This window comes from Lathyrus oleraceus, chromosome 5 (genome assembly GCF_024323335.1).
Source record: "Lathyrus oleraceus cultivar Zhongwan6 chromosome 5, CAAS_Psat_ZW6_1.0, whole genome shotgun sequence".
NCBI lineage: Eukaryota > Viridiplantae > Streptophyta > Magnoliopsida > Fabales > Fabaceae > Lathyrus > Lathyrus oleraceus.
The window spans coordinates 212,332,800-212,352,279 of NC_066583.1; positions in this window are offsets into that span (position 1 = coordinate 212,332,800).

The window sequence follows — 19,480 nt, forward strand, 5'->3', positions numbered from 1 at the left end:
CTTTTCTTTTTTTCTCTTTTTTTTTTATAATGCCCCAGTTGGCTGTTCTGCTGATTCTCGAGATGCAGCTGAGTGATCTTCTTTTCTTGCTCAAGAGGTCGGGAAATCTCGTCAGGAATCCCTTCAACATCATCTTCGTCCGCTTCGAATACAGGGAATTCAAAATTGGGAGATGACGTCCGATCACTATGTTCAATGGGTTTGAGAAACAACCTGCATAAAGATTTAGAGCAAGACAATCGTTATGCAGATGAAAAGATTGCTTTTATTCCTGTTTTTAAAGGTTTTTTGTGATCACCAATTTCATGCAAAAAGCGAAAAGGGAAAACAAATGGAAAAACAAATGTTTAACATGAATTATTTGAATGAAAATATCATTGCACAAAATGTTGCCAACAATGTCATCACTTCTCCTTTTGGCATGGGAGAAGGGTTTTTAAACAAAGTGTTTATTACAAAGACTTATGAACAACTGTAGGAAAGCCCACAGTGACCCAATTGTGGCAGACACCACCAGGAATGGTGAAATTGTTCAAGTCCTCTGCGTCCTCTTCCAAGATAGCAGCATCCTCTTCTTCAGGTTGATCGTCATGGACGAATCCTCCACTCTTGAACAAATCTTGCTCATTAAGTGCCCCAGAACAGTAGCCAATACCAGCCCGGGATCGGTTAACCAGGAATAAATCCATCAACAGTACAAAGTCTGGCAAATATCTCTCTGAGTTCACAATTCTCTTGCTCAGGATGATCCATCAATCTGGCAGAGATGGCTCTGGTATAATACCGGCAAAGTGCGTCTTCAAAATAAATGAAGATCGCAGGGTCAGACCACAGGACGGGAGACCGGAACAGAACCTGCTGATGCAAATGATGCATGAAGTGTTTATGCATATGCTTGTCTTTATTTCAAAGGAACTCGAGGGTTTTATTTGCAAACTTTGAAATATTTAGCATTTTGATCATATATGAGAATATCTCATCAGATATATCAGGTGAAAAAATTTTCCCGGTTTTTTCATGTTTTGAAATTTTTGCAAATAAACTCCTTTGAGTTCCTTGAAAATTTTCTTTTTTTTTTCTTTTTTTTTCTTCCCTTTTTTTATTTCTTTTTTTTTGATTTTTTTCATTGCGTTTCTTTTGAAAAATAAATATGCTATGATGCACATGATGCAGACTGGACTGGCTGGTTGTGCAAACTCTGACTAGGTCGAAGCTTCATTCAAGATCAGAACATAAATCCAACTTATGGTCAAACTGATCACACTGTCGTCTGAACTAGAGTCACCAACAGAACCAAAGTCACCAACGGAACCGAGTCACCAACGGTACTTGTAATAAAATAACCCTTCCCCACTCACGGGTGTAGTCTAGGCCAGGGTAAAGCTTGAGAGAAACGCAGCATAAATAACCTTTCGCAGAATACTGTCATATACACACCCGAAGTATGTAACGACAGCATCCCACCAGGGTCTGAACTGCTCGTGATATCAATGTTCCGCTAAGTGGCGCTATACCACCCGCTTCCCATGAATCACTCTATTCCTAGGTATCCTAGATTGCACTCATGGTCTGGGTATTGGACCTTTTACCTCAACTGACTCTTCCCCCCACACAGAGAGAAACAAACAACCAGCCAGGTGAACAGATGAATAAATGCAAACATTAATGCAAACATAAATGCAAACAATAAACAATGAATGCAAACAGTAAATAATGAATGCAATAAATAAACACAGCACAAAGCAACCAAACCCTAACCTAGAGAGCGCTAGGAGAGACTCGCTCAGGGAAGATGGACCAGCATAGGTCAACTTCTGATAGTCCCCAGCAGAGTCGCCAGCTGTCGCATCGCGCGAAAAACCGGCGGGAAAAGAAAGAACAACAGAGCCGCCACCGTGCGTTATTTATCCCAAAAGAGGGAAAGGAAACGCTCAGAGTAAACCTAGGAAAGAACATGGTCTCGCGACCAAAGAGTAGGGGTTCGGGAGTCGGTTATGCGAAGGGAAGGTATTAGCACCCCTACGCATCCGTAGTACTCTACGGGATCCACGCACACTAGAAAGGAAAATTGGTTGCTAAACACTGCTCAAATACTCACACACACTGGCTGAAAGAAACGAAAGAGACTGACTGAAACCGAACTCGGCAGGATGTCGCATCCTGGGCCTACTTAGTCTATCAGGCATAGACATCAGAGTCGAAGTAGTTCGGACTGGGGAAACGACACATGCTCGCTAGGATATTGCATCCTATGCATACGTATCTTCTCGGACGAGAGAAGAATCAGAGCATTCGTAGCTCGGCTGACACGTGCACAGACAAACAAGACACAGGCAAACGTGGAGCCCGAATGCCAATCACTGGACTTACATCAGCATCCGAACCAAACACACGCACACTGGAACCCAAATGCCACTCGATGGACTTACATCAGCTTCCAAGCACACAACAGCACAACAAGTTAATAGGGAGTCGGGGACTCAGCCTATAACTGTCAAACACACACAAAAAAGAAAAAGGGGCGCCCGGAGAGATCAGCTCAATCTCCTGCCTACATACTTCATCTGGTGTGAAGATCAGGGCGATGTAGTTCCCCTACGCAGGGACAAGGATCCAGCCTAACCAGATAACAGAGGGAGACACAACTAGGGAGACTACGACTCGAGCCTAGATGTTATCATGCAAAATCATCCCTAAGTTAAGGTTTCTAGCTAAATGGCACAAGGGCCAACCTATCCTAAGCATGGCTCACAGGAAAAAGCAAGGTCTCGATTGCAACTAGGGCAAGAGAAAGGGGATATCTCAATCACAACAGGGGTGAGAGACAAGAGATTAGTGTTAGTGGTTAGTCAAACTCGACAAGACATCGCGTCTAGTGCCTACGTATCTCATCTGAACATGAGAATCAGAGTTGCCGTAGTTCGGCCAAACAACTCTAAACATGGCTCACACAGGGAGCAAGCCACACACACTTAACTTGCACAGGAAGCAAGCCAAGCAAAACCTAACTTGCACAGGAAGCAAGTCTAAACTAATCCTAACTTGCACAGGAAGCAAGTCAAACAATCCTATCTTGCACAGGAAGCAAGTCAAACAATCCTATCTTGCACAGGAAGCAAGTCAAACAATCCTACAAGCACAGATAGCACACGCTATACACAAACAAGTGGCTCAAACAAGGGTTAGGTTTTAGTCAAGGGGTCATATCAACCTCAACAAACAAACCTCTGGAATGGGGTGAGTGTTGCTCTTAACCTTGCCATTGAGGGGCTAAGGTGAAGCAGATGAAAGGATGAAGTGAGGATGAGACCTCACAGCTCTTATCCCTGGCCTGGGAGAGCATTTGACAAGAATGTGTGGGTTCAGAAAGTGGGAACCCTTCTACACATTTAAAACTGACTCAACTGTACAATGATACAAGATCTTGGGTTTGTATCTGCAATGCCTCAACACAGTGGTGTGAGCAAAGCAGATGACACACTGAATAGTGGGGGATAGATTGCATATCCCTACCTTCCACCAATTGCCTCTTCACTTAGGAGGGCTTTGACTCTATGCAGGGACAAAAGTAAACATCCACAAACATTGCCTCTTAAGGAGGACTTCAGACAGTTGCCTGGCCAAGTAACAGGCCAGGTCTTCCAGACTACATGAAGACAAAGAGACATACCTCAATGCAAATTGCTTATATAAGCAAAGCAAAGCAAAAGTTCACAAGGGACTAAGCAACTAAAGCACCTGAAACAGTCAAGCAGATGTTAGTACACAACTTCAAACAAAGTAAAAGGAAACAGAGGCCAACAGTCAATTTGAGGCACATGGATGTGCAAGGCACAAGGCTTAAGGCATGTGAGCCAAGCCACCTACAACACAAACAAGTTAGACAATGATTCTTAAGCAAGCTCAATCAAAAGAATTGGTCTCAATGGCCATTTGATGGTCAACCTGAAAACACAAACTCAAAGGTGAGTAGCAGGACCACTAGGGCAAGCCTAGGGTCAAAAATGAATGAGAAAGTCAAAACAGCAAAGGGAAAGCATCCAAAATCATGTTCAAACCATTAGGAAACAAAACCAATTGGGTTCACATTCATATCAATCACTATCATCATTTCATGAACAAATTAGGTCAAAGTGTGACAAACAGAAGCTCATAGAAGTCAACAGCAAGACTTAACTCAAAAGCAATCTAAACATTTTCCAAAAATCACCAAATAAATCATGATCAAACCTAACACATAGCATGGTAAGCATGTCAAATTTCATCCCATTTGGATGAGAGGAAGGCAGTCAATGAAAATCATGAAGTCAAACCAAATTCAAGCATGCACAAAGAAAGTCAACAAGCATGGGTCAACTTCAAAAAATCATATCAAATTGAAAACAGATGAGAAATGAATGAGATTAACACCAATGCCAAGCTTGAGATGTCTAGTTATCACATATCAAATTTCATGTCCATCTAATAAAGTATGAGAATTTCACAAATGAAATGGGAACATGTGTCACACAAAGTCAACTATTGACTAGGCAGGGGAGAAAATCTCAAACAATTAGGAAAATAGCTCAAATAAATCCAAGAAAATTCTCATGTGAACTAGACATACAAGAGTAGGTTCATGCAAAATTTGGGGTCATTTGGATGTAAGGAAGCATGGTAATGAAAATCATGAAGTTGGACATCAATGGTGTGACACAAGTTGTCACACCCTAATTCAAAAAATCATATCTCACAAACCACAAATGATAAATTCACAAACTTTATACCAAAATCACCATGAATGTGTCTAGTTTAAGCACAAAAAATTTGGGAGCCATTAGATACATTCTCATCATTTCACAATTGATTTGGCAAAGTGTACAAAATTTGGTCACATGTCACAAATCCTAAGGCCAATTAAAAACCACTCATCCAAAAATTCTGGAAAAATAATGATAAAAAAGTAGAGATCATGATGAACACAACACAAAAAATCCCATTTAATTTGAATCAAAAATGAGCAAGTTATGAATTTTGGAAGATTGGTAATCAAAGTGAAGAAATTAATTGAATTAATATGGAGAAAATGGCATTTTGGTAATATTATGATTCACTTATCCAAACACTGTCGTTTTGGGCAAGGATTGAAATGTTTTGATTGGCTGGAAGAATGAAGGAGCATGCACACGTGAAATGGAAGAAAAATCTGAAAAAAAATACAAATTGGGAAACTAGGGTTTATGTTCATCACCATCCAAAATCGAATTTCTCAATTCCTCCCAAAAATGCCAATTGATTACACCATTGTAATCATCAAACAACATACAACAACAATCCAAACCCTATTTTCATTAATTCGAACTATACAACAAGAAATCAAAGGAAACATTTTCAAGCATCAAACTTTATCTCATCATATCTTCATGAATAAGCAACCATTCCAAAAAGTGAAAGCATCACTAAACTCAGCATTGAAAGATCTTTTGAAAACATGTATCAATTTGAGAATTCATGGAACTCGAAAACTCACCAATTTGGAAGAGCAGTTGTGTTGCTGATGCTTTTGGATGGAGTTGAAGTGAAATAATTGTCCTAGAGCCTCCTTGATGATGAATGATGAAAGTTGTTTGACTTATGGATGCTTCAATCTTGGATGGCCATGGATGAATGTTCTTCTAAAACAGCACTTAGCAGAGTTGCTTCCAGTTGTGAAAAGCAATTGCCATAAGCTTAGAAAGATGTTTGGATGGTGTTTAGGCAAGGCAAGGTTCAACCCCTCTGGAAGTTTTGGGCTGTTGCTTGAGAAATGGCCAAAAGTGTTTTTTTTAGAAAGTGAATGAACAATGGTTTTTCAGTTGGTTATGTTGGTTTGTGGTATGTCAACATGATGCTTAGATGCAGTCCTAAGCAAAGCAAGGCCAAACTCCTCTTAAGTTCTTGGACAAATTTCTGTGATTTGATTAAAATGCCAAGGCAAAAGGTCAATGCAGTTTTAGGGTGAGATGCTTGTGCTGTTGGATGGATTGGCAAGGCTAGGTCAAGTTGGTGGTGGTAAACTGCTAATTTCATGACAGGAAGTGTTGTGTATGGATGATGAAAACATGTTGCAGGGCTAGGCTTGGTTCTGCTACTGGCTTGTTTTTTGTGTTTTTGGACAAGACCAATGCAATGCCAATAGCAGGGTGAGTTGGAGAGAGTGTGAGAGGTTGGTTTCTCAAAGACAAAAAATGGATGGCAAAATCTGCATCAAGCTAAAAAACCATGTTAAGTTATTTGGTGTTCTTTTTTGAACAGGTCTTGAAAAGTGCAGGAAGAACTTTTTGGAGAATGAGTGAAGAGTGTTTTGGTATGCTGGCTGCTAGTTTCAAAAGTGGGGAGCAGATTGTGCAAGGCAAGGCAGGTTAAGTCATGCCTTTGTTTTGGACAGATGAAGTGAGATGCAAGATAGCAGGGTTAGTAAGCAAAAATCCATTTCTATATGCCAATCTCCTTTCTTATGGATGCTGTTGTCTACCAAGGGTAGGAAAATGATGCAGGATCCTTTTTCAAGCCAGCCTTAGTCTGTTATGTTTGGACAGAAAAAAGCAAGGTGAAGGCAAGATTTTCTGCTGCAGTGTTATGTGCTTGTTGGTTGCAGATTAGCAGGGCAAGGTTTGTGACCTGTCTTGTGGCAGGGTTGGTGTTATTTGTTTCTTTTTTGACAGCAAGAATGCAAATGGCAAGCAATGTGTGTCTTTAGAATGAGAATGCACAATCTATTTGCCTTGGCCAAAGTAGTTTTTTTTTTAGGCCTCTCTGCCCTTGCTGCTACTCCCTCAATATGCAGAAAAAAGAAATCATCATCAAAGCTGCTATGTCATATGGTACAAGCATGGTATGGAGGTATGGTTGTTCCTTTGGAAAATGCACAGCAGGGTGTGGTCTTGAGAGAGTCAGTGGTCTGCTGCTATGTGTGTGTCCAAACAGAAAATGATGGCCCCAAAAATTCTGCTATGTGAGAGTGGTACAAGGCAAGGTTGCAAGAGGTATGGTTCATGAATTGGATTTGTTGTAAACATGTCCTTTTTCCAATGTTCAAGTAAGCTAGTAAGGCCATATGTACTTGTTGGTTATTTGGCTGTATAATGAGGTCTCAACATGACAGAAAAATGCTGCATAATGCTGCTGGTACAAGGCATGGTTATGGAAGCATGGACAAGTATGATGCATTTGTACCTTTCTTATAATTCAAGCAACCAAGTATAGATTCACATGTGCTGCATAATTTGACTTTGCAAACACATTCTAAATGACATTTATGAGCTGTTCCAATTGGCCAAATGTTGAAAAAATGTTTAAATCAAAAAGTCAACTCTTGGTCAAACTTGCATTTAAATGAAAAAGGTCAAAATATGCCATTTTGATTGGTGAAGTTTTGGCTCATGAAATTTATATTTTTGGAAAGAGGGGATCAAATGTGACTTGTAGGAAAAAACCCCACCAAAATTGGCCAAACGGTTTGAGAGATATGGCCCTTTGAAGTTCAAAATTTTCTGAAATCGATTCGATCATAACTTGCCAACCACACATGGGAATTGGGAGTTCTAGGACTTTTTGGAAATGGGAGAACAAGATCTTCAACTTTCATGTTGGGCAAAAATTCATTTGAGGCTTGTATCATGATGTAAGTTTGAGGATCAAAACTTTCCATTTTTGGTAAGTTTCAGTTACAGGCCCAGTTTCCGTTTTTGGAAATTTTTGATCTGGCTTCAAATTCTTCCATGATGGTGTTTGGCATGATATATGATGACTATTTGGACATGAATGAACTCTCACAAACCAATTCCAATCACCCAATCATTGATTAAATGGACAGTTGACCAACAGTTGACTTTTAGGGTTTTTGGCTGACTGTGCATTGACTGAGGACCTCCAAACCCTAATTCCTTGAGAACTTGACTTCAAATGATGTCCCAAGTTGTATGAACTCTTGATTATTGATCATGGTGCCCAAATTCCACAAGAATGACCACCATCCACTGCTTTGACTGACAGTTGACTTTTTAGGGTTTTTGACTGTCTGTGTATGAACTGATGACCTCTGAGCCTTCAACCCTTGACTTGAACACTTCAAATGGACCACCAAGTCATGTGAACTTGTTGTACAAACCCTGGGGCCTTGGCTCCTTGAGAATTGTACTTGCTTGATTGACTGACTGACCAGGAGATCAGTTTGACCTAAATCTCGATTGCTTGCTCTTGAGGCAACTGAGGGACAATGCAAATGCTGTGCAATGGATCATGATATGCTATGACCTAATATGAAAAATGTATGCATAATGATAGGTGCAAATTCGAGGTGCTACACCTACCTATAACTCAAACTGGAAGAACCATCCTAATTTTTCATATAAGAGCAATAATGCTTTATACGCACCAGGACAAGCTCCCAATCAAGCCCCAGCTATACCCCCTGGATATCAAAAGCCGACCCCATCTACACCTAACAATAATGTTCCTAGAAAATCCAATTTGGAAATCATGATGGAGAACTTCATAGCTTCTCAACAGCAAACCAATAAAGATTTCTTAAACCAGAATGTACACACTAGCGAACAAATTAAACAACTAGCAAGTAAAGTAGATGCCCTGGCTACCCATAACAAAATGCTGGAAACACAAATATCACAAGTAGCTCAACAAAAGGCGCATACTGCTGCCCCAACTGGTACATTTCCTGGACAGCCCCAACCTAACACGAAAAGCCACGCTCATGCAATCATATTGAGAAGTGGAACAGAGGTAGAAGGAGCGTCTGATCCAAGAATTGAAAACCAAAACTCTAAAAAGTCAACTGAGGAAGAAAATAAACCTAAGGAAAAGGATGAGAGTAATAAGGAAACCGTAGAAAAGAAAGAACCTTATGTACCTCCACCACCTTATAAACCACCTAACCCTTACCCTCAAAGGCTTATTAAAACCAAAGATGCAGGCCAATTTAAAAAAATTGTTGACTTACTGAAACAATTAAACGTCACAATTCCTTTTACAGAAGCTATTATGCAGATGCCCTCATATGCTAAGTTCTTAAAAGAAATTCTTTCTAATAAAAGGAAACTTGAAGATAGCGAAACCGTTACACTCACTGCTGAGTGCAGCGCTATAATCCAGAATATGCCTCCTAAACTTAAAGATCTTGGTAGTTTCTCTATACCCTGTCACATAGGAAAATTTGTCATAGACAAAGCTCTATGCGATTTAGGAGCAGGTATCAGTGTTATGCCTTTATCCATATGCAAGAAACTGGAAATGGGAGAATTAAGACCAACTAAAATGTCTGTGCAATTAGCAGATCGTTCTGTTAGATATCCTGTAGGAATTCTTGAAAACGTTCCCGTGCGCTTAGGTCAATTCTACATTCCAACCGATTTTATAATTATGGACATAAGAGAAGATGAAGTTACACCCATTATATTGGAAAGACCATTCTTAGCAACCGCCGGTGCGATCATAGACGTAAAACGAGGATGACTCACTTTCGAAGTAGGAGAAGAGAAAATTGAGTTCATTCTTTCCCAATTTTTGAAAGCACCTGCAATAGATGACACATGTTACTTCATGGATATCATCGATGAATGCATAAAAGAAACAGATTTAGAAAATGACAAATTGTCTGACTATCGTGTAGAAGACAGACTTAACAAATGTTTAGCAATGACATCGGATCCTACGCAATGCCTTAAGAAACCAAACCTCGACCTGAAAACACTTCCCATAAATCTGAGATATGAATTCCTAGACTTAGAACTTGAACGACCAGTGATAGTTAATGCAGACCTAGGGAAACTCGAAACCGAAAAACTCCTACATATCTTAAGAAAATATCCAACCGCACTAGGATACAACATCACCGATCTTAAAGGAATAAGTCCTTCTATTTGTATGCACCGCATCATGCTAGAAGAAGACTGTAAAACTTCTAGGGAACATCAGAGGAGACTAAACCCGATCCTGAGTGAGGTAGTGAAAAAGGAAGTAACAAAGTTATTAGAGGCAGGTATCATATATCCTATATCTGATAGCAAATGGGTTAGTCCTGTACACGTAGTACCAAAGAAAGGAGGTATAACAGTTATTGAAAATGAAAAAGGAGAAACTATAACCAAACGAATCGAATCGGGATGGAGAATGTGCATTGACTATAGGAAACTAAACAAAGCAACCCGAAAAGATCATTTTCCTTTACCATTCATAGACCAGATGTTAGAACGATTAGCAAAACATTCTCATTTCACTTATCTGGACGGGTACTCAGGCTTCTTTCAAATACCAATTCATCCTGATGACCAAGAAAAGACAACATTCACATGTCCTTTTGGTACCTTCGCTTATCGACGAATGCCGTTTGGCTTGTGCAATGCTCCTGCAACTTTCCAAAGGTGCATGATGGCAATATTCGCCGATTTTCTCGACAACATCATGGAAGTCTTTATGGATGACTTTTCCGTATGCAGACAAAGTTTCGAAGAATGTCTTGAAAACCTAGAAAGAGTTCTAGAACGGTGTGTAAAAGTACACCTAGTACTTAATTGGGAAAAATGTCACTTTATGGTACAAGAAGGAATTGTTTTAGGACACATCATATCAAATAGAGGAATTGAAGTAGACAAAGCCAAAATAGAAGTAATCGAAAACCTTCAACCTCCGAAAACTGTGAGAGAAGTACGAAGCTTCCTAGGACATGCCGGTTTTTACCGACGATTTATTAAAGATTTCTCTAAAATAACTAAACCTTTAACCGGACTATTAATGAAAGATGCTGAATTCGTATTCGACGGTAAATGCTTAGAAGCGTACCAAACACTTAAACAGGCATTGATCTCCGCGCCCATAATACAGGCTCCGGATTGGAATGAACCATTCGAAATAATGTGTGACGCAAGTGACTACGCCGTAGGCGCTGTTTTAGGACAACGAAAGGATAAAAAGCTTCACGTCATATATTAGGCAAGTAGAACCCTAGACGAAGCACAAATGAATTACGCCACGACCGAGAAAGAACTTTGAGCAGTGGTGTTTGCACTAGATAAATTTCGTTCTTACTTGGTCGAAGCTAAAATAATCGTTTACACTGTCCACGACGCCATTAAGTACCTCTTAACAAAAAAAGACGCTAAACCTAGACTCCTAAGGTGGATTTTGTTGCTACAAGAATTTGATTTGGAAATCAAAGATAAAAAAGGAACTGAAAACGAGTGGCAGATCACCTTTCTAGACTAGAAAATCTGGAACCGGAAAGAACATCGATCAATGATGACTTCTCGTACGATAAACTTATAGCTAATTTGGAAGGAAATAGAACTGATGAACAGGTAGAGGCCGCCTTGGCTGTATGCGTTACACCATGGTACGCCGACTTTGTCAATTATTTAGCCGCCGGAATAGTTCCACTTAATTTATCCTACCAGCAAAAGAAACGATTCTTCCATGACTTGAAACATTATTACTGGGACGACCCTTTACTTTTCAAAAGAGGCCCCAATGGTATTTTCCGTCGGTGTATACCTGAAGAAGAGATAGAAAATATAATCCAACACTGTCACTCCGCTCCTTATGGTGGACATGCAAGTACATCCAAGACCTGCTCTAAAATCCTTCAAGCCGGTCTTTATTGGCCAAACATATGGAAGGATGTACATGCTACTGTCAAGAAATGCGATAGATGCCAACGCACAGGAAACATATCTAGACGTGACGAGATGCCATAAAAGGGCATTTTGGAAGTAGAGATTTTCGACGTGTGGGGAATAGATTTCATGGGACCTTTTCCACCTTCTTTTGGTAACAAGTACATACTCGTAGCAGTTGACTACGTATCAAAATGGATTGAAGCTATAGCTTCTCCAACAAACGACACACGAGTGGTAACTAAACTCTTTAAGAATATAATTTTCCCAAGATTTGGCGTCCCAAGAATAGTAGTCAGTGATGGTGGATCGCATTTCATATCTAAGATACTCGAAAAACTACTGTTTAAGTACGGTGTAAGACATAGAGTAGCGACACCTTACCATCCTCAAACCAGTGGACAAGTGGAAGTGTCTAACAGAGAAATTAAACAAATATTAGAAAAAACAGTCGCCACCTCAAGGAAAGACTGGTCATCAAAACTATCCGAAGCTTTATGGGCATATCGAACCGCTTACAAAACTCCCATAGGGACAACCCCATTTAAGCTTATTTATGGAAAATCTTGCCACCTCCCGGTAGAGTTGGAACATAAGGCCTATTGGGCTATTAAAAATCTAAATTTAAACTATAAGGCCGCTGGTGAAAAGCGAATCCTTGACATAAACGAATTAGAGGAACTTCGACAAGACGCCTACGAAAATGCCAGAATCTACAAAGAAAGAACGAAAAAATGGCATGATAAACGTATATCAAGAAAAATCTTCAAACAAGGCGATATAGTCCTTTTGTTCAACTCTAGACTTAAGTTATTCCCAGGAAAACTACGTTCTAGATGGTCAGGCCCTTTCCAAGTCACCAATGTCTTTCCCAGTGGAGCGGTGGAAATTAAAGGAAAATCCATTGAACCATTTATCGTAAACGGGCAACGTCTAAAACATTATCATTATGAAGAGAACAATGAAGATTAGCAAGTCCTGCACTTAGACTTAATGCCTCCAGAATTTATAGATTATATTTGATGGTTTTTATGTCGAGCTTGCAACATTAAACAAAGCGCTTCGTGGGAGACAACCCACAAATATTTTTTATTTTTATTTCTTCTTTGATTATTCTTTTAAATTTTATTTAGTATTCATTCTTCATTTATTTTAATTTATAAAATATTTCTTCTTTTCTTTTTTCGACATTTGGCCAAATCCTGACTAAAACTCTTGTTTTTCTTTTCTCTAGCTAACACTAACCTGATGGGACAAATTGATCGTATGGGTATCAAATTCAGAGGGAAAGCTCAGAAACAAAAGTTTGAGGAACTAGCAGAGAGAGAGATGCTACCTAGCTTGTATGCTGATGATTGGGCAATGACTGCCCTTGGACTAAGAGAAAGTGTCATGTATTTGCTGAGTCAAATAGGGTGGGAAACCACTCCTATTCGAAGACAATTCGTCACTTACCAGAGACTAACGCTAGAATTCCTTAGCTCCCTGATCTATCTACCCAGTCATGGAAAAGGAATAAGCAGAGGTTTCATTCAGTTCAGAATGTTCAACATGGAGTATCAGTTTAACATTCAAGACTTTACTAACCTTTTAGGTTTCCCTACCTCTTTTGATACATTCACAGTGAGCCAAGAAGACCTTTTTGAATATAGAGAACTTGCACATTTTTGGGGAAGTTTGACTGGAAATGACGACCCCGAGGAACATGAGTTTCTTTCGGGAAACATATATAACCCGGCCTTTCGTTATTTCCATAAGATCCTGGCCCACACCCTTTGTGGGAAGAAGTCAAATACTACTACAGTATCACGTGATGAACTCTTCATCATATTTTGTGCTTCCCAGAACCGTCCAGTGAATGGTGCCACTTTTATGTTGGCGAACTTTGACCGCCTTATCCAAGATGAACGAGCACCGATTCAAATAGGCGGATTGATAACCATGATTGGTAATGCTATCAGATTACGTCAACCTATGCTTGACCTAAGCCCTTTTTGTGGCATTGCGACTATGAGTATACCCTTCCTTTTCAACATTATGTTTATAGCAAACCTCGGGCCTGAAGAGTTCGAACTAATAGTTGACAACCAAGTTCTTTGCCTATTCACCTTGCCTAGTCCGAGGACTAGTGTTCATAACCGCAATAACTGGCTCTACAACCTGAACGGAATACCTTCTCCTGCTAGATCTACTGAATCCATCCAGGACTATGAGATTTGTGACGACCAGATTCCTTATGCTGAGTCTGACCCACAGACACCTACTGGATACCATGATGTTACCTCTCCACCTCGTCCTATCCCGTCCGCAGAGTCGGCAATACCCGATCTTAGACATCATATGCCCGGAGCTAATTATAACACCACCATTCAAGCTTTGATGTCAGAACAAGACGCCCTCAGAGAAGAGTTAGCTAATATGGGACAAGAATTTCTGGGATAGATGAGCAGTATGACAAATCAATTCCACGAGTTGCTAAACCGTGTTAACTCCTTCGCTCCTCCGGCCAGAGATCCTGCAAGTGGCTAGAAGCTATTTTTCTTAGTTACGTAGTTTTAGTTTAGGCTATTTATTAGTTTTGTTTCACATCATTTTTAATATTAGTATTTGTTTTTCTTTTGCATGTTTGCTTTTGTCTTCCAATGTTACATTATGATTATTTTATGAAGCTATTGCATTATTAGTTTATTTTATTTTGATCTATGCAATTTCTATAATTACAAGTAATGATATCCACTATATGCTAATAATTACTATGCCTGTTAAAGAAATACATATATTATGGTAGTAGAATAGTATGCAAGGCAATTTAAAAGCATTACAATAGCAAAATAAAATAAACATAAGCAAAACAAAATAACAAAAATAAAATATAATAATAAAAACAAATTATGAAGCACCTATGCAAGCTGACTGTGTGACGAGCGTCACACACGCCATCACGGTCGTCACACCAAGTGTCTGTGACGCCCGTAACACCCCTGTCACGAGCGTGACACCTTCAGACTAGGTGAACGTTAGTAACCGTTGGGGACACGACCGTTACACCACCCCACTTTTTACCTTCCCCATTCACTTACCCATTTACTCACATTAAACCACATTTATTTATTTTTCACCCACTCCCTTTCCAACTTCCAAAACTTTTCCTATAAATACCCACCATACCTTTCTTTCTACATCATTCCAACAAACCACTCTATCAAAATCCTTTTTCATCCCTTCTCCTCCTTTCAACCCACTTATCAATATGGCGGGAAACCAACAATTCAGAAATATCAGCTTCCGATCCGAAGATGATAATTATCAAAGGGAGCAGTTCGAGCGTTTCCAACAGCGAGGTGTCGTATCTACCAGGTATCCTGATTTAAATTGTTTACAAGAATTAGGATTACTTCAAGGTATACAATGGATGCCCCGCCTTGCTGATTTAACCTTTCTATGCACACACAATCAACCTACCTACCCATCACTCACCTTAGAATTTTTAAGTTCTTACTCCTACTCCACCCCAACCGGTGACGACGAGTACTTAATCGGTACCGCCACTTTCCGCATGTTCAACACCGAGTACTCACTATCCCAGGATCAGTTGAGTGCCATGCTACAATTCCCTGTAGAAGGTCAAGTCCACCCGAGAATCCCTCCGAACTCACAGTGGCCCATAAACGCCTTCGACCTCTTTAGAAAAATATCTGGTGTGGAAACCAACAACTGGGATGTACTACTTGCTTCGCATATACATAACCCAACCATCCGGTACTTTATCCGCATCCTGCAAAACACAGTTTTTGGAAGACCGAACAACAGCAAAGTCAACGCCAAAGAATTATTCTTCCTCCACTGCGTCTTTGAAATGGATACAAAGGTAAACGCTGCTTCTTTCTTATTTCATCATATCCACACCCTATGTGCTAGAGGCCGTCAACCTTTTGTGATTGGAGGATTAATAACCACAATAGCACTTGGTTTAAATCTAGGGGACCGACTCCAAAATTTACAATCTCTGCCACCCCTATTTATGGATATAAGCTATTGTCGTTCCAACCGCCTAATCAAAAACAGGGTAGGCGGAAGATACTATCTTATGGTAAACAACCAAGAAGTCCCAAGCGTTGTTTTACCCAACATTGCCCTCACAGATGTCACCAACCCCAACCGCTTCATCTACGATCTGAATGCTCCCGAAGCTACCGAGCCTACACACGCAAACCCGCCTCCAGACGAGTTTGAAGAAATGGAGCAAGGTGATCAAGGTCCTGAGCAACAATCAATCCCGCTCAACCCTTCCGATAATGCTACATCCTCCCGACGCTGTCGAAGAAGAAGGCCAACAACTAATGAAGACATCATGGACGCTATTCAACATCAAACCCAACAGCTTGATGCCATGCAAGTGCATAACAACGAAGTAATGCAACTAATGCGCCAGATGCAACAACAACAGGAAGCGAGGAATGCAATAACCGACCAGCGGTTCACTGAGTTGCTCAGCAGGTTTGACGACTTAGGAGTACGTCAACGATCACCAGGTCCAAGAAAAAGAGGCGGCAGACAGCATTGACTTTAGTTTCTTTTTCTTTTTCTATTTCTTTTGTTTTCTTTGAAACATTGGGGACAATGTTTCATTTAAGTGTGGGGGGGAAAACCTTGTTCTTTCAACCTTCCCTTTTCAAGTATGTTATTTTCCCTTTCATTGTTATTTCCCTTTCTTATTATATAAAAAAAAATATTTATTATAATATATATTTATTTTAAGTTAAGTCCCTAGTGTGAAAAATTCTTATTATCTATTCCCCTCAATTTTCTTGAGCCATAACAAAAATTCAACACACTCAGTAAATATAAAGGTTGCTTATTTTATCAAACTTGAGTGAAATCAAGACAAAATTATTACCATACCAACGCTCTAAACAAACCTCAACATGTTAGATCAGAAAAGTACCTATTATACCAATCCCTTGAACTTTTAGTTTTATAGTAACCCCGAGTAGTTTATACGAGAAGTCGGCACCATCCTAATAGCAAACTACGTGGAGAGCCGATGAATATAAGTGAATGATTCCCTAGACAATATATTAGAAAAAGAAAAGAAAATCAGGAAATGCACTAATTAAGTTAGGTGATCCTTACCCGATCATTTAATCCAAAGGTTGTGAATCCTACAAAAACATTGTATGAACGATCCATTGTGGGTTGGTTCAGCGGTTTCTGGTGCTGAACTTGGTAGGGCGGACTACGGTCCGATCCCCCGCAATTTGCAATGGACTAAATAACAAAGTTATCCAACTTATGTACCAGAACTTCAAGCTAAAAAGGGGATCAGAATCACTAACCGGTTACTCCACTATGTGCGCAAAAAGATAAAGGGCTTAATGTGATTTCGCTAGAATGAAAACGGGTGAAATAAGAGTAAACGAACTAGGATAGCTATAATAGCATTACTCGAACTGGTTTGCATAAGGTGGGGTTATCTGAGGTTGTGACGGTAGTTGTTGATGTCAAGATTAAACTCAAGTTACTTCTAAACAAGGTTTACATGCAACCTAGTACGAATTGATGTGTGTTTGAAATTTCATCTGGCCAAATTTTTAAAACGATTTCTATACTGTATCTTGCTTGAGGACAAGCAAAGGTCTAAGTATGGGGGAGTTTGATAACATGAGATAATATCACATTTTTGGACTCGATTTAATTAAATTATATTATTATTTGTTTCAATTTATTTCATATTATTCGATATTACGTGGTATTTTCCCTTCTATTTGTCTCAGGTAACTTATTTGAAGTATAAGTGAAAAAGGAAGAAAAGGGGGGTGAAAAAGAGAATGAAAGCAAATTCCACTAAAGCCCAACCCACAATTACAAGCCAGGAGCGCTGAAGCTGTGATGACCGCCACACAAGGTGTGACGAGCGTAACACATGGTGTGACGAACGTCACACCCCACTCCTATATTTTTGGCTTTTGACGCGTAACAGAGGCACGTTGAAGCTATTCTTCCGCTTGACTCGTTGAAACGTGAAACTTACTTACTGAAGGCATTTTGGGAAAACGGTTACAAAGGGGACTAATATAAATAGAACAAAAGATCCAACCCTAAAGCTCTCGCTTCCCTTTCCGCCGTGCAAGCATTTACAACACTAATTTTCTACAGCTTTCTATTATTAGCAATTTTTATTTCCTTTTCTTTTCCAGTTAATTTTCAGAGCACTTAATTAATTTTTCACACAATAGTTTCTACACCGGAAACTATTGTGTATCTTTTACTGGATCTAACCTTACGTTAGATCATAGTATTTTTATCCCTTTGCTTTTATTTTCCTGTCCGATTGAAGAGTGCAAGAACAAATCCAACCGGTCTGTGGTGGAGTGTTCAAGATTCCTATTAATTATTCAGGTTCTTTAATTTATTGTTTTAATTTATATATGATCTGCATTGCTGTTTATTTATATTGTTTGCCTGATATGGTTTTATTTAAGCATGATAATTGTTTAGACCTGTTTAGCATGTCCGGCTAATTAATTTAGATATCGGTATGTAAAGTAAGCAGAATGAAGGAATCAAAACTAAGTTGGTATAATTGTATTTAAAAATAAAGTCACTCTTTTTATGGTCTCAATTTACAGAGTTAATACCAAGGTTTTTGTACGAGAGTAAAAGACATAAAGAAGTTAAAATCAATAGAACGACGGTTTGAGTTTTTAACTGGACAGTGTAAATTGGACATTAATTCTAAATCAGGGCGAAATCAATTTTTAGAATTAATTAAATTCTAATCATTTTCAAAAAGTATTTTTAAAGGTTAAATGTGAGGACGAGAGTTAAGCATTTAAGTTTAATTATATAATCTAAGTCAACAGAGCGAGAGTTTGAGACAAGGGTGTTTAAATGGTTAGTATTTTCTTAAAAAGAGTTTCTATAGATTCTATTGTTTTCAAAAAGTGATTTTGGACTTAACTAATTAGTGACAGCGCATGTTAATATAAAGTCATAGTCTATTCAACAGAGCGAGAGTTTGAGAAAAGGCTTTTAAATTAATAGTGTCTACTGAAAAGATTTATTTTAAAACTACGAAACCAACGAAGATTTGATTCCCTAATTACGACGAACTACATACCGATATCCGCCTGTTTGATATTTAATCTAGATCTTATTTTAGTTTTATTTTTCCCCCTAATCAACAAAGTATCATCCGCCTTAGCTTTACGAAGTAACCTTAGAAAACGGTATATCGATTCATAAGTCCCTGTGGGATCGATATCTTTTATTACTATGCGATTAGACTGTGCACTTGCAGTTAATACCCCAATAGACTCATAAAGTCGCGATCAGATGTCACATCAGAAACTCAGACATGACACCACTTCCAGAGTGCTGGAACTTCTCCATATGGACTTGATGGGACCCATGCAGGTGGAAAGTCTTGGTGGGAAGAAGTATGCTTATGTAGTGGTGGATGACTTCTCCAGATACACCTGGGTCAATTTTATAAGAGAAAAATCTGATGTATTTGAAGTCTTCAAAGATCTTTGTCTAAGACTTCAAAGAGAAAAAGAAAGTCAGATTATCAAAATCAGAAGTGATCATGGGAAGGAATTTGAGAACAACAAATTTGCTGGATTCTGTGCATCAGAAGGAATTAGTCATGAGTTCTCATCTCCCATTACTCCTCAGCAAAATGGTGTGGTATAAAGGAAAAATAGAACTCTTCAAGAATCAGCCAGAGCTATGATTCATGCTAAGAAATTGCCTTACCACTTCTGGATGAAGCTATGAACATAGTCTGCTATGTTCACAATAGAGTAACATTGAAGAAAGGGACTCCTACTACT